Here is a 15,000-nt window from a genome sequence, read left to right as displayed (position 1 = left end):
TACCATTCTAAGCAATAAATAGTTGTAATGGTACTGGGACTTTATGGACACCATGTATATTGCTTACTGAATAACGAGAGAGAGAGAGAGAGAGAGAGAGAGAGAGAGAGAGAGAGAGAGAGAGAGAAGAGATCTTCCTTTGAGTAAAAAACGGAATCAACTTATCGTGATAGAGGAATTATAAGGCTCTCCTCTCTCTCTCTCCTCTCTCTCTCTCTCGCTCTCTCTCTCTCATCTCTCTCTCTCTCTCTCCTTCTCTCTCTTCTCTCATCTCAAGATGCGACCCAAGCCTTGCCAGTGCATCAATATTTGACCAAGCTGGCAGTAACCCTGCGGTTGTAGAGAATGTAAAGTAAGATGGCCACTTGATTACATCTATTCGTTCCACACTCTGTCCTTATACCTTATAATACGACCCACTATTTAAGCCAATGGGCAAGAGCCCGTGCTGGCATAAGGCCAGCTTAAACTAAAAGAAGAAACACTATTTAAGGACAATATTGAATGAAATATATTTAAAAACTAACCCTTAATACGGCAATTTAAATCTTAAATGCAACAGTAAATGTGATTTGCAAAAGCATTATTCTTGTCTAGTCCTGGTTCAATGTGAAACGAAAAAGAGAGAGAGAGAGAGAGAGAGAGAGAGAGAGAAGAGAGGGGGAAGAGAGAGAGAGAGAGAGAGAAATAAGTAGGTGGGGATGCAAAAGATAGACTGTCGACAAACTGGCGCCGAAGGAATCTATAGAGAGAGAGAGAGAGAGAGAGAGAGAGAGAGAGAGAGAGAGAGAGAGAGAGACTTATTAAATTCGAAGAGAGAAAGTTGCGCGGCCCCTTATCTCTTGGCGACACTTGAATTCCAAACTATTCCTAAAAAAAAAAAAAAAAAGCATCACACGTAACCATAGGGGAAGCCTTAACAAAAGCCGGATGAAAATCTTCATTATTTTCTAAGTTTCAAAAAAAAAAAAAATATGGTATAAAAAAAAAATATATAAATAAAAATAAATAAAAAAAAAACTTTCGAACCGTGACGGTTTTTTTTTGTTCTTTTTTGTGCTAAAACTAAAGATTAGCTTATGGTAGCGAGCGGTCTTATTTCTATAACATTCAGCATTAAGAGATCTTTCTGTTTGTGGTTTATTATCTCCGATGACAAAAACCTCCTTTGAAATGTTTAGTGAGGAAATACAATAAATATAGGGAAATCCTCTTTAAAATTTATCGGAGCAGTAGACGACGTACAAATCCCGAAACAAATAATTGAAAGAGTAAATTTTTAAATAAGAAAATAAATAAATGTAAGTTCTGAATCTTTGGTGGGCAAATATGTAAAATAAAAATAAATTTACTTTACAATTTATCACAGCAAAAGACGAAGTAAAAATAAGGGAATATGAAATTAAACGTGTAAATTCTGTAAAGATAAAAATAAAAGTGAATACTAGCAGTAAACATAAATAACTAAATAAACATATAAATGCATACATAAAGTACTTTCCACAGCAAAAGAAAAACATGCAAACACGGATAACGAAAACAACATTAAAAAAAGTCCAATGACATACTTTCAACAAAGAAAAATATGTAAACCCACAAAGAAATATATAAAAAATAAAAAGTAGTCCAATAACAAAGAGTGCATGCAAGCACATGAAACCGCGTATGACACACTCTCTTTTTTCCAAGCATATTACAAAGGTCGTCATGGAAGTTCTGACTTTCCTCTCTTTTCATTTGGCCGAGCTAATGAGGCGGGTCGTCGCCGGCCTCTCTCTCTCTCTCTCTCTCTCTCTCTCTCTCTCTCTCTAAGTTTCCCTTGTTTCGCAAGATGAAGAGAGAGAAGATAGACACTCTCTTTGAGCATTTGGGTAGAGCATTGTTACACATGTGTCGCGTGGTTATAAGGTATTGATGAAATTATCATCTACAATAAATACTACTGCAACTAATAATAATAATAATAATAATAATAATAATAATAATAATAATAATAATAATAATAATAATTGTAATAAATCCAGAATGATGTAAGTGTATAAAAGAGAGAGAGAGAGAGAGAGAGAGAGAGAGAGAGAGAGAGAGAGAGAATATAACCTGAGGAACTCTCCGACAAAAAAAGTATTGTTAATTAGCGTGGCGGCTGGTATGAACGTTCACGATAATTTGTGGGTAAATGGAGTACCATTTACTATGAAAACGTTCAGAGCTTGTTGACCATAATTGCGTTTGATTATTATTATTATTAATCATTCAATAAATCTGTGCTTCTTTCTGGCTTGAAATGTCCACTGACTTGTTTTTAGGACAGATGCAATGTACAATGGCAGCTTGCTGATTTTTTATCATGCGTAGTTCACTATGATATCTTTTTTAGGTATTCTGAACGCATAAATCATTTTGATTATAATCAGTACCTAATATACACAAGTTATCCCAGTAAATCATAACATTCTCCTTCCATTTAATGTCTCCAATATTCTACTCACTTTCCATTTAATATGTACAACATTTTAATCTTCTCCATCTAACCTGTACAATATTCCATTTTATCATAGATTTATTCAAGCATAATCAGACCTGCTCATTATCCAGCTGACTCAATGTAACGAAATTCATCTTCTGTATTTACTCTTGTAATGAAATTCATCCTCTGTATTCACTCTATAAGGAAAGTTCATTCATATTCTTCCTTCTCTTATTTCAATGTCATTTCAATCATTTATGAGAACTCCGGCCCCTTATTCGTCCCCTCCAATTTTCATTATATGCTCAGCGCTATTGTCTTGTTCACAATCAACCCAGTTCATCATAATTTCCCATATCCAGTAGGAGATGGGCACGGTGCACTGTAGGCATTGATATTAAGCCAGTCTTGCTCTGGCACGTGCTAACAAATGATTCGACATTACTGTCGGCGCTGAATGACCTCATAGGCCCAGCGCTTGAATTTTGGAAAAAATTTCATATTCAAATCGTTTCTCTCAAAACAAATCATGTAAGAGAATTAAGCACTGGTGAAATTAGTCTAAAATGAAACACTACAACGCCATAAAAAATAAAGCATTATTTAATAAATATTAATAGTTTACCATGAAAATTAAATCAAACTGGTTAGAGACATTTCACAGCACCAAATGTGCATAAAATCAGACCAATTTATAACATTCTCGTAAAACCGAGAGCGAAACATAAAAATCATTAATGCTCTATTCAAATTATCATTTTCTTTTAAAACAAATCGATTAGGGACTTTTCAGTAAGTAAAAAAGGGAACGTACGAGGACATTTCAGTAAAAAAAAAAATAAAAAATAAGAGCGTAAGATCAAACTAACTTACAATCTTGTACAACCCGAACGCGGGACGTAATTCGCAACCAATTTCTTCTGGCCCGGTTTCCCTTGTCGTGACGGGCAAGTTGATTGGATCTCCTGAGTAGCCTTAAAAGAGAGAGAGAGAGAGAGAGAGGAGGGAGAGAGAGAGAGAGAGAGAGAGAGAGAGAGAGAGAGACTTTTGAGGCACCATTTTCATTTTGTAACTTTTTCCGAAAAAAGTCTTCCCACGATCGGGCTCCCGAAACACACACACACACACGCACGCACGCGCGCACACAGACACAAACGCACATGGACGTACTAAGGATGCAGTCTAAACGAAGTAAGAACGACTCTTTGCCACCGTTAATCTTTTGTGTTTTGGGGTTTCAAGTCTTTTAAAGTATTATGATTTTTTTATTTAATTAAGTCCTTTTACCAAATAATGGGATATGTGTCATTTTACTAACGAAGATTTAACACATTCAAGTATTTTATACCACATGAGATGTGTATGTTCAAGTAATTTAACACATAAGATACACATATTCAAGTATTTTACAGCGTATGATGTACATACATTTTACCAGGTACGACATATATACATATTCAACATCTATGCCACATAATCAGGTCTTTTTCTGTATTAAATACCTTGGCATTTCGACAAGTTTGTCGTGCAATAATTTTTAAAAAATCATTCTAATCCGACTTCCAAAACAGTTGTTCATTTTCCCTTTAGAGGATAATTATTTATTTGTTTATTTTAAAAGCACACGACGCAAGCCACGGACATATTTCCCTTAATTCAGGAATCTTCGGAACTAATTCCAAACGCCTGGATTCCCGAAACTTGAAGAGAGGTCTTTGTAGGAATTCAAGTGCCCCAAGAGGATTCATTTGAACTTAGAAATCCTCTCCGATGAAGGAAGAGGAAAGTTATGAATTTATATATAAGTTAATTCTCACTCTGTATCAATTATCTACTTACACTTTTATGTACTACTTTATTAATTTATCAATTTATTTTTATATATTTTAATAAGTGATCTCTTCCTTCTGTATTTCCCATAAACTTCTTTTGCTTCTTTCCAATGAACAGAATATTCTTTGGAGGCTTGAATAATAATAATAATAATAATAATAATAATAATAATAATAATAATAATAATAATAATAATAATAATAATAATAATAATAATGCATGATTCAGTGGCAAAAGCCCTCCACTGGAGCCTGTGCAAGAAACATCAGCTACCTTGCAGTAATAAGTGGTACGAGCACCAACCAGAGGGAGTGATAGAAAACGATCAGGCAAAGATCCTCTGGGACTATGGTATCAGAACGGATAGGGTGATACGTGCAAATAGACCAGACGTGACGTTGGTTGACAAAGTCAAGAAGAAAGTATCACTCATTGATGTCGCAATACCATGGGACACCAGGGTTGAAGAGAAAGAGAGGGAAAAAATGGATAAGTATCAAGATCTGAAAATAGAAATAAGAAGAATATGGGATATGCCACTGGAAATCGTTACCCATAATCATAGGAGCACTAGGCACGATCCAAGATCCCTGAAAAGGAATCTAGAAAAACTAGACGCTGAAGTAGCTCCAGGACTCATGCAGAAAAGTGGGATCCTAGAAACGGCGCACATAGTAAGAAAAGTGATGGACTCCTAAGGAGGCAGGATGCAATCCGGAACCCCACACTATAAAGAATTACCACCCAGTCGAATTGGAGGACTGTGATAGAGCAAAAAAAAAAAAAAAAAAAAAAAAAAAAAAAAAACAAAAAAAAAAATAATAATAATAATAATAATAATAATAATAGTGTTCATTTCCTGAATAATAATAATAATAATAATAATAATAATAATAATAATAATAATAATAATAATAATAATAACGCATGACAAGTGTCAATCATTCACGACTTTATGAAAAATCGTGTATCAAAAAGACGAACTGATGAAAACTCTCTAATTGCTGACAAGGCAGAAACTGAATTTACACGTCGGTGTCAATTCGTGTAACGAATTACTGAATACCGAACTTCACAAAAATGTACCTGCAATTAAAACATAAAGAATCATTGATGAAATAAATTAGGTAACATCCTCTCGCAATAAATGACGATGCCTGAATTGAATTTATAAGTTAGGGTTGAGGCGAAATGGGAATGCAATTATGGAAAGACTTAACCTCATGAAAAATGATGCCATATAACACCATATTTGTAATCGACGAAAAAGGGGCTGAATTTATGTTTAACGGTTAAATCACGGAGAGTTCGAGAGATGAATAGATAAATACAGTAGCTACAAACATATGTGTTACCTAGTGAATAGTTATGGAGCTTATGTGTAGACTGCTTACATACAACTTTCCTAGCAATAACCACTGCTGTAAATCGTCTACACAAGTAATTCAAAACGTCGACTTTTCCCGTTATTGAACATAAGGATTCTACAGCATCCAGCCGGCATTAGGGTACGCCATTGTCCAGACTAATCTTCGGCCTCGTTACGGCAAAACCACAGAATAAAATTTTTTTTTTTTTTTTTTGCAGGGGAATACCGGAATTTTTTTTAATGGGGATTGGTATTACGGTAAGCATGGGACGAAATAGCATTACGAGGGGAGGGGATAAGAGGGGAGGGAAGAAGGAAAGGGGAGGGGGAGGAGGGCGAATAAGGGGAAGAGGGAGAGAAAAGCAAGAAAGGGAAGGGAGGAGACGGTTGATGTAGGGGAAGGGAGGAGAGGGGGAGGAGATGAAGGGAGAAGCAGGGGGAGGCGAGGGAAAGAAAGGAGAGTAAGGGATTAGAGGAGGGAGGAGAAGAGAGGGAAGAAGGGGAAGAGGAGGGGGAAGGGGGGGGGAGGGGGGAGGGAAGGAAGAAGAGAGTGGACAGAGTGGACAGGAAAGGAGGAGTATTCGGTTGATGTTAGAATCATTATCTCTCTTGCTCTTTCACCCCTTCACCCCCCCCCCCATTCTCCCTCTCTCTAATTCCCTTCTCTCTTCCTCACGTCATAAGCTCCTACCTCTCTTTTCCCCCTCCGACCCCAATTCCCCTACTCCCTCTTCCCATACCATAGGCGAAAGACTCCTGGGGGTGGGACCCTTCTTATCAGCACCACAAGAATGCCCCCAATTTCCCACAATCTCAACACCCCCCCTTTAGGAATTCCCGGACGAGAGGAACAAAGACAGATACCTCGGGATTGAAAAGAAAAATGTAGACGCATAAACGAGCGTAATTAGGCGCGGATTCACTCTGAGGTGATAATTAGCGTCTAATCACGCGGCCTTTATGACAAGAGTGTTAACTTGAGATTAAGCCTTCTTTTGTCCATAATTCATCTTCTGACTCTCTGCTTCTTTCCCCTTTGACCTTTCAACTTTGTACCATATAACATCTCATCAGTCTACCAATATATATATATATATATATATATATATATATATATATATATATATATATTATATATATATATATATATATATATATATTATATATATATATATATATATATATATATATATATATATCTATATATATATATATATATATACACGATAGTCATTAAAAAATATGTAAAATAAAAAGACAAAGACCAAAATATATGAAATTATGGAAGTAGTAAATGAGTTGGGTTGAATATAGAATTTAGGCCTAAGGCCAAGCACTGGGACCTATGAGGTCATTCAGCGCAGAAATGGAATTTGACAGTAAAAAGTGCGAACGGCGTAACAGGAGGAAAACCTCAAAGCAGTTGCACTATGAATCAAGTGTTAGGAGAGGGTGGAAATTAAGATGAAGAAAGAGAAAATGAACGGAGGTCCAGTAAAAGGAACGAAAGGGGTTGCAGCTAGGGGCTGAAGGCACGCTGCAAAGAGCCTTAAGTAATGCCTACAGTGACGACACTAACCCCCTACGGAGCGAAAGGATGGGAAATATTATGGAATTCTCTCCATGCCAAGGTTTTACTCGATTCCTATAAACTTCCTTTCAACAAGGCATTCCTCTCTCTCTCTCTCTCTCTCTCTCTCTCTCAGAGAATTGACGATTAATAAGAACAAGACGAAGAGATATAAAAATAATCCATAATGTGTGTGTGTGTGTGTGTGTGAGAGAGAGAGAGAGAGAGAGAGAGAGAGAGAGAGAGAGAGGAGAGAGAGGGGGGGGGGGGTTTCCGCAAAGCCAAATAGCACGTCGACTAATCATCAAAAAGAATCCATGATGATACAACAGTCTAATATAAAGGATACGATAATAAACACGAGAGAGAGAGAGAGAGAGAGAGAGAGAGAGAGAGAGGGAGGGAGGGGGGGGACGGCACGTTTCACGAATGCAAAATAAAGTTGAAATATTAGACTTTTCATTCCATCGGGAAGATGAAAAGAAAAAAAAAAATATCTCAGCATCCTATCAACTAAAATAAAAACATCAAACTGAGACTATCCATTCGCCATCCCAGTGGGAGACGGATAAAACAAGCTCTTAACATCTGCCAGGGAGGATAAAAACAAATCCCCCCTCAAAAAAAAAAAAAAAAAAAAAAAAAAAAAAAATTCAAAAAAAGAAAAAAGAAAAAAAAAAAACTCCCCCCCACCAAAAAAAAAAAAAAAAAAAAAAAAAAAAAAAAAAAAAAAATCTAGACCTCCAACCACCTGATTTTGTCCTGAAGGCATCCAGCATGATTTCTGGGTCACGGGTTTTCGAAAAAACATCACAGGAAATGGATCGAATATCTCCTGGGAGAATATATATCACGGGTTTCGGGAGGGGCCGCCCTGCCGCCACCCCCCCCCCCCCCCCCCACCCCCCCCCCCCCCCCCTGCCCCCCACCCCTTCTGGAAAGGAAAGGCTAAGGCTGCCAGAGGTCACCTTTCCTTAAAGACGGTGCCTGGAAGCGCAAAAGTCTGGAAAGGGAAGGTTTCCAGAGGTCACCTGGAAGTTAGAATCTGGAAAGGGAAAGGTTTCCAGAGGTCACCTGGATGTTGGAATCTGAGAGGTCTGTTACATGGTGGAGTTGCCAGAGGTCACCACCTTCCGCAAGTATCTGTAGAAATGCCATAGGTCGCTATCTGCAAAGATCAGGCGGTGCAATAAATTTCACATATTCCCCTTTTGGGAGGCGAATTTGTCTTCCAGGTAATAGATATCCTTTCCCCATTACTCTGTCGAAATGTGGGCGGGGTCAAGAACGTGTGTGTGTGTGTTTGATTGTATCGACAGGATATCTCAAGAACTGGTGAAAAAGTTTGATAAAACCCGACTATTACATTAAGTGAATTACTCGATATGACTAACTACTGGAAGAAATCAGCTCAGATTCAGCAATTTATTTCATGGAAACCTTCACATCCGGTAAAACAAAAAGACCTAATGTTTTTCAGAAGATAAAAATTTTCATAGCAGCGTATGGATGCCTGGGGATACCTTTACACATTGCATGGAATTGCTCATGTGGATCATTTCTTGCATTTATTAATACAAGTTAATTTACTCACGGCTGAGAGTTACTGATGGAATGCTCTCTCTCTCTCTCCTCTCTCTCTCTCTCTCTCTCTCTCAAAAATCACTCATTCATACATTTTATAATATATATATATATAGATAATATATAATATATATATATATATATATATTATTACATATATGTACAAATTATTACACATATATTGTTATGTGTATGTAAACCAATGGAATGACAAATTCACTGGACAACTGAAGGAAATATTTATGAAGGGATTTTAACCTACGCTAAATCATACAAAAACATAAAAAAGGAAAAAAATCGTACAACGTGGTAATTACAAAGAGGCAGCATCGCGGTCTTCTCTAAGTAACCGAAGAGATTCTGGTACACTGAAGGGATGAAATCCTTTTTCTTATGAGCATTACGTGAAGACTTATGGCGCTTACACGGCTCAGTAATTCTCGAGTCTTAAGTGGACCACTATATATATAATAATAAGCAAACACGCTTTTAAAATGTTATGGGGTAATTCAAGACAAAAATGGGAAAGGGAAATGATCAACCTCGTAAATGAGAGTCGAGCTACCTACGAAATTATCCCCCGGTTTCAAGCCACTGGTCCTTTACGTATGAAAGCTGTACTGAACACCCGCCCCCTCTTTGCGCCTTCTAGTAGGGTACTGTTCCCTTCATTCGTAACTTTAGGTTTCCCCCTAAAGAGTCCTGCATGCACCGTGAGCCCGTGCTAGTGCAGCTGAATCGCCGTGAAAGTGGGCACTTTATGAAGCATCAAGCTTTTTTTTTTTTTTTTTTTTTTCCTTTTTTTTTTAGGCGTCAGGTTTTTTTTTAAGCATCTTTTCGTTTTTTTGAGGCATCAAGTTTTTTTTAAGCGTCTTTTTTTTGAGGCGTCAAGTTTCTATTTAAGCGTCCTTTTTCTTAAGCATCATGTTTTTTTTTTAAGCAGTTTTTTCTTGAGGCGTCATGTTTTTTTTGTTTTTTTTAAGCGTCTTTTTTTGAGGCGTCAATATTTTTTAAGCATTTCTTTCTTTTGAGGCGTCTTTTTTTTTTTTTTTTTTTTTTTGAAGCGTCTTTATTGTTTTATGAGACGTCATGATTCTTTTTTTGGAAGCGTCAAGGTTTTTGTTTTCCCTGAGGCGCAGGTTTAGTTTTTTTTTTTCTTTTTGACGCGTTTTGTGAGTGTGCGCGCGTGGGGGGGGGGGGGGGGGGGGGGGGCGTAAAAAGTAAAGCTGGTGGGGCTACCATCACCATTTGAAGTAGGGGTGGTAACCCAGGAATATAATTGTCACTTTTACTGCTGAAACGTCAATTCCGAAGAACTATTTCTGTCCAACAACATAGATGTCATAACTACAATTCATGCTATTCAGTTACACCTCCCGGAGCTGCCATTTCCTTCCACATTTTGGATTTGAGGAGAATAAAGATGGCGGAGGTAGAAGAATGGCACCGAAAATAATAATGACGGAAAATAATAATAAAACAAAACAGCTTTGGGAAAGCAATAAAAGCAGAATCAAATGGCCCCCAAGAAATCAATTTTCTTTGCTCAACTAAAAGTGTTAGTTTGCTTGTTTGGTGTTTTTACGTTGCATGGAAACGGTGGTTATTCAGCAACGGGACCAACGGCTTTACGTGACTTCCGAACCACGTCAAGAGTGAACTACTATCACCAGAAATACACACATCTTTAACCACTCAGTGGAATGCCCAAGAATCGAACTCGTGGCCACCGAGATGGCAGGCCAAGACTATACAAATCACGCCACTGAGGCGCTGCTAGTGGAAGATCACAATGACTAACAGGGACGGCAGAAAAAAATAAAATAACGAAATAGTTGGCAAGAAAGGAAAATGGCCGCCAGGAACCTTAGTTTCTACTATTAACTTGTTATATAAACGAATGACATTTTATATCAGGCTTTATCTCTGTGTGGCAGTGCCGTGCAAGCTTTACATTTAACAGAATAAAGGATAGGAAGAGACACAGAACTCAGGTGTCAATATTAGAAACCCTAAAACAAGATGAATCAATGCCGGGATAAATAAACAAAATTGAAAATTAAGTTGGCTGGACAGATTTATTTTAATTTACTCTCTCTCTCTCTCTCTCTCTCTCTCTCTCTCTCTCTCTCTCTCTGTGTATATATATATATGTGTGTGATATATATATATATAATATATATATATATATATATATATATGCATACATGTAAATATAGTATATAAAAATATATGTGAATATATAAATATATATATATATATATATATATATATATATATATACTTATATATATTATACATACATACATATATATATATATATATAGTATATATATATATATATATATATATATATATATATATATCTATATATATATATATATATATATTATATATATATATATATATATATATATATAGAAGAGAGAGAGAGAGAGAGAGAGAGAGAGGGAGAGAGATTGAGAGAGAGAGAGAGAGAGAGAAAAAGGGGGTGTTAAATGTGTGTATCTGCGTTGTGGCCACCGAACCTCTAAGATGAGAAAACACAAAAACACGGCAATCGCAATTTCTCACCCTAAGACTGCTGGCCATATATTAACTCCACCGATACCCCCGAGTTTTTGTTAACTCGTCGATGTTTCCTTTCTTTAACCTATTTTATTTTCCTTCCTTTTACTCATTTCATTTTCACTTCTTTTAACCATTTTCCCACTTTTCCTATTTTACTTTCCTTTCTTTGACCTATTTCACTTTCATGAATTTTATTTTCTTTCTTTTACCTATTTAATGTTTACTACTTTTACCCCTTTTCCCCTATTTCCTATTTCATTTTGTCTTTTAAAAAAAAACCCATCCCCTTTTTATTTTTTTCCCAATTTTCCCCCTCCTAAAATTTGGTTTCCTTTTATTTACCTATTTCCGTTTCTTTCACGGGCTTTATTTTCCTTTCGTTTACCTCGTTTTTCCTTCTTTCACCTATTTCATTTTCCTTTCATTCACCTATTTCATTTTCCTTTCGTTCACCTTTCATACTTTTCTTTCTCTTCCCTTTTTCTCTTTCTTTCAACTATTTTATTTTCCTTTCTTGAACCTACTTTATTTTCATACGGTTTGTTTTGTCAGGTGATTAGTGGGTCCCAGTAAACACCGGAATTCCCTTCCCAGATTCCCTTTGCAATTTACGATCCTCGGGTGAGCAGGAGAGCAGACGCTGAATTGGAGCAAACAAAAGACGTTCGAGAAACGGGATTCTTCCATCTCTCTCTCTCTCTCTCTCTCTCTCTCTCTCTGTTACCAATGTGGATATCCAAGGTTGTCAAAGTATAGAAACTAAAAGTTTACAAGTAGTAATGTTAGTAATTCTTGAGATGAACTCTGTCAAATACGAAAATGATTGGCAAATTACACAAACACACCCACACACACACACACACACACACACACCACACACATACACACACACACACACACATATATATATATATATATACTATATATATATATATAATATATATATACACACACAATTTATTCGAAGTAAATAGAAACATGTAATTTTGAATTCCGAAAAAGCAAATATACGAAGTTTTAATAACAAATAAAAAAAATTCCCATAGTAAAAAATGACCCAAAATTAAGATGATCTCTCAAATTGTTAAAACTCGAAAACACTGAATATACGCCAGGAGATGTTTCGTGGAAAACAAAATAACAAAGGTTAAGGAGCTCTACAAATAAAAACCTATATTAAAATGTTTATGAGTATAAATTCTTCATGATTAGATCGTATGTGGGGTTACCGGGGAGAGAGAGAGAGAGAGAGAGAGAGAGAGAGAGAGAGAGAGAGAGAGAGAGTTACAAGGATTAGGATGGCCCAAAGACTTGTTAGTCCATCCGAGGAGACATCGTGTGCTCACTTATCTCTCTAGGAGCAGGTTGCTCTTCAGAGAGAGAGAGAGAGAGAGAGAGAGAGAGAGAGAGAGAGAGAGAGAGAGAGAGACAGAAGGTTGAGGAAAGGTGTGGAAAAGGTAAACTGGTAAGGCTTTTAAAAAACCGCACGGAATAAGATTTGCTAAACCGTGTCTTCCTTTCTGCATGCCATGGCCTTAACGCTCTAATAAACATCCGTGGTTCAGCTTGGCGTGAAAACATATCGCTCTTGCACTCGGCGTGCCCATAGTTCATGCCAAGAGTTTGACATCTTTTTTTTTTCTTTTTAAGGATTGAAGCTCAGAAACTTACATTCCTGCCTTTCTGAATGTTTTTTGCAGGTCGATCTAAATTCTAAGGTGTGTGGTCGGGGCATCTGAGACTTTTTTATTTATTTATTTATTTAGTTATTTATTTATTTATTTATTTATTTATTTTATTTATTTATTTACTTTTGTCTGCCTGTAGAGACGGTGAGAGGATGACTGTCCTGGGCTGGTGGATGCAAAAGTATGCATCATTGTCTTACTGCAAGAACTCCAAAAATGTTTATGTTTGTTTTCGTGAATGCTTTTCTTGGTGTTCGTAGTCAGATTCGTGAATTTCAAGTTTTCGTGGATGTTAGTCTTATTAGTTATGGAGGTAAAGAAATGGCGATTATGAAATGTGATCTGAAAGCCGATGCATTATCTTTTATTGCACGTTATTCAATTCGTCTATTTTATATACGTATATATACACACTCACACACACATATACATATTTGTGAAACTTTTTCTTGCTGATTTCGGAAGAAGTGGAAGTTAATTGTGCTTAGTGATATTGATGCAAAGGTTCTTATTCTTCTTACTGTTCTTGTTAAAAAAAAAATTTCCCATTTCTATATTCTGATTTGGAAAAGTGGGGAAGGGAATAATCTGAATTAGAAAATTTGTGTGAGAGAGAGAGAGAGAGAGAGAGAGAGAGAGAGAGAGAGAGAGAGCGCGCAGTGTTTTGAAGTGGTTAATGGGCAGTTTTTTTATATATCTTATCTCCTTGATTTGATGAATAAAGCAATATCATAAAATTTATACAAACACTGACAGGAAAAATTAGTAAAAAGAACAACAGTTGTTTTCTCCAATACTAGGTCACATAAAAATAATAAACGAAAAGTTAAAAATATTTTCAATGCAAAAAGTTCTATGGAAAAACCGATACTGCCTCAAAAATATATAAATATATATCATAACAAACAAACTCTTCATACAAAACCTCAACAGAATTTCCAGAAAAGTGGATTCTTTCTCTTGAAAAATAAAAATACTAAACTAGTATAAGAATGACTTTAAAATATCACGTCCCCTTGCATAAAAAAAAAAAATCATTCCCACGACAAGAATCGCAAAGAGAAAGATTCCTCCCCTGAAGTGTTACATAAAACAAGCAGGGGATTTTAAAACGGATTTTATTACGTCTTGCAAATGGCCTTCCACTGGTCTAATCCGGCAATAAACGGTATTCACTATAACATGATCACTTGGCCTTCCAGAGGTGGCCTGCTGCACTGCATGGCTTGGTAATTGTAGCGAAATTGTGTTTTAATTCATTCCAGGGCTGCTCCAATGGCCAAGAGGGATAGTTTCACCTTTGACATTCAAGATACATACTCTCTCTCTCTCTCTCTCTCTCTCTCTCTCTTTCTCTCTCTCCTTAATCATATTGACACCATTGCTAGGTATCAGTATTCCTTCCTTATCTCTCTCCTTAATCTCATTGACGCCATTGCTAGGTCTCGGTCATTCTCTCTCTCTCTCTCTCTCTCTCTCTCTCTCTCTCTCTCTCTCCTTAATCTCATTGACGCCATTGTTAGGTATCGGTATTCCTTCTCTCTCTCTATCTCTCACTCATTGACACTATTGCTAGGTATCGGTAATCTCTCTCTCTCTGAATGATAATAGGTTTAATTACCGGTATTCCCTTTTCGACCTTGCTGTCTGTCTGTCTGTTAGTTCCTCTTTTTCACTTGTCAACTAATGTCAAAACTACCGCTATCTCCCCCCCACCCCCCTTCTCTCTCTCTCTCTTCCCAGAGAAACATGACACATCGTTACGATACCCGCATAACGAAGCCACAGTATCATATTTCCTCTCTCCTTTGAGAATTACGACAGAGAGAGAGAGAGAGAGAGAGAGAGAGAGAGAGAGAGAGAGAGAGAGAGAGAAGAATTTTCAATGAATTTCAATGAAAGTTATGACGTAAGTTAT

At 36.7% G+C, this 15,000-nt stretch overlaps 1 protein-coding gene across 11 annotated transcripts in view; it reads left to right on the top strand.

The window, feature by feature from the left end:
• LOC135203101 (sodium/calcium exchanger 1-like) overlaps positions 1 to 15,000 on the top strand; it is a 406,978-nt gene that overhangs the window by 194,551 nt on the left and 197,427 nt on the right. The gene's annotated exons all lie outside the window — the stretch shown is intronic.

The sequence above is a fragment of the Macrobrachium nipponense genome, chromosome 33, assembly GCF_015104395.2.
Source record: "Macrobrachium nipponense isolate FS-2020 chromosome 33, ASM1510439v2, whole genome shotgun sequence".
NCBI lineage: Eukaryota > Metazoa > Arthropoda > Malacostraca > Decapoda > Palaemonidae > Macrobrachium > Macrobrachium nipponense.
The sequence above is the reverse complement of the archived record's forward strand: the minus strand, read 5'-3'. Positions and strand labels throughout refer to the sequence as shown.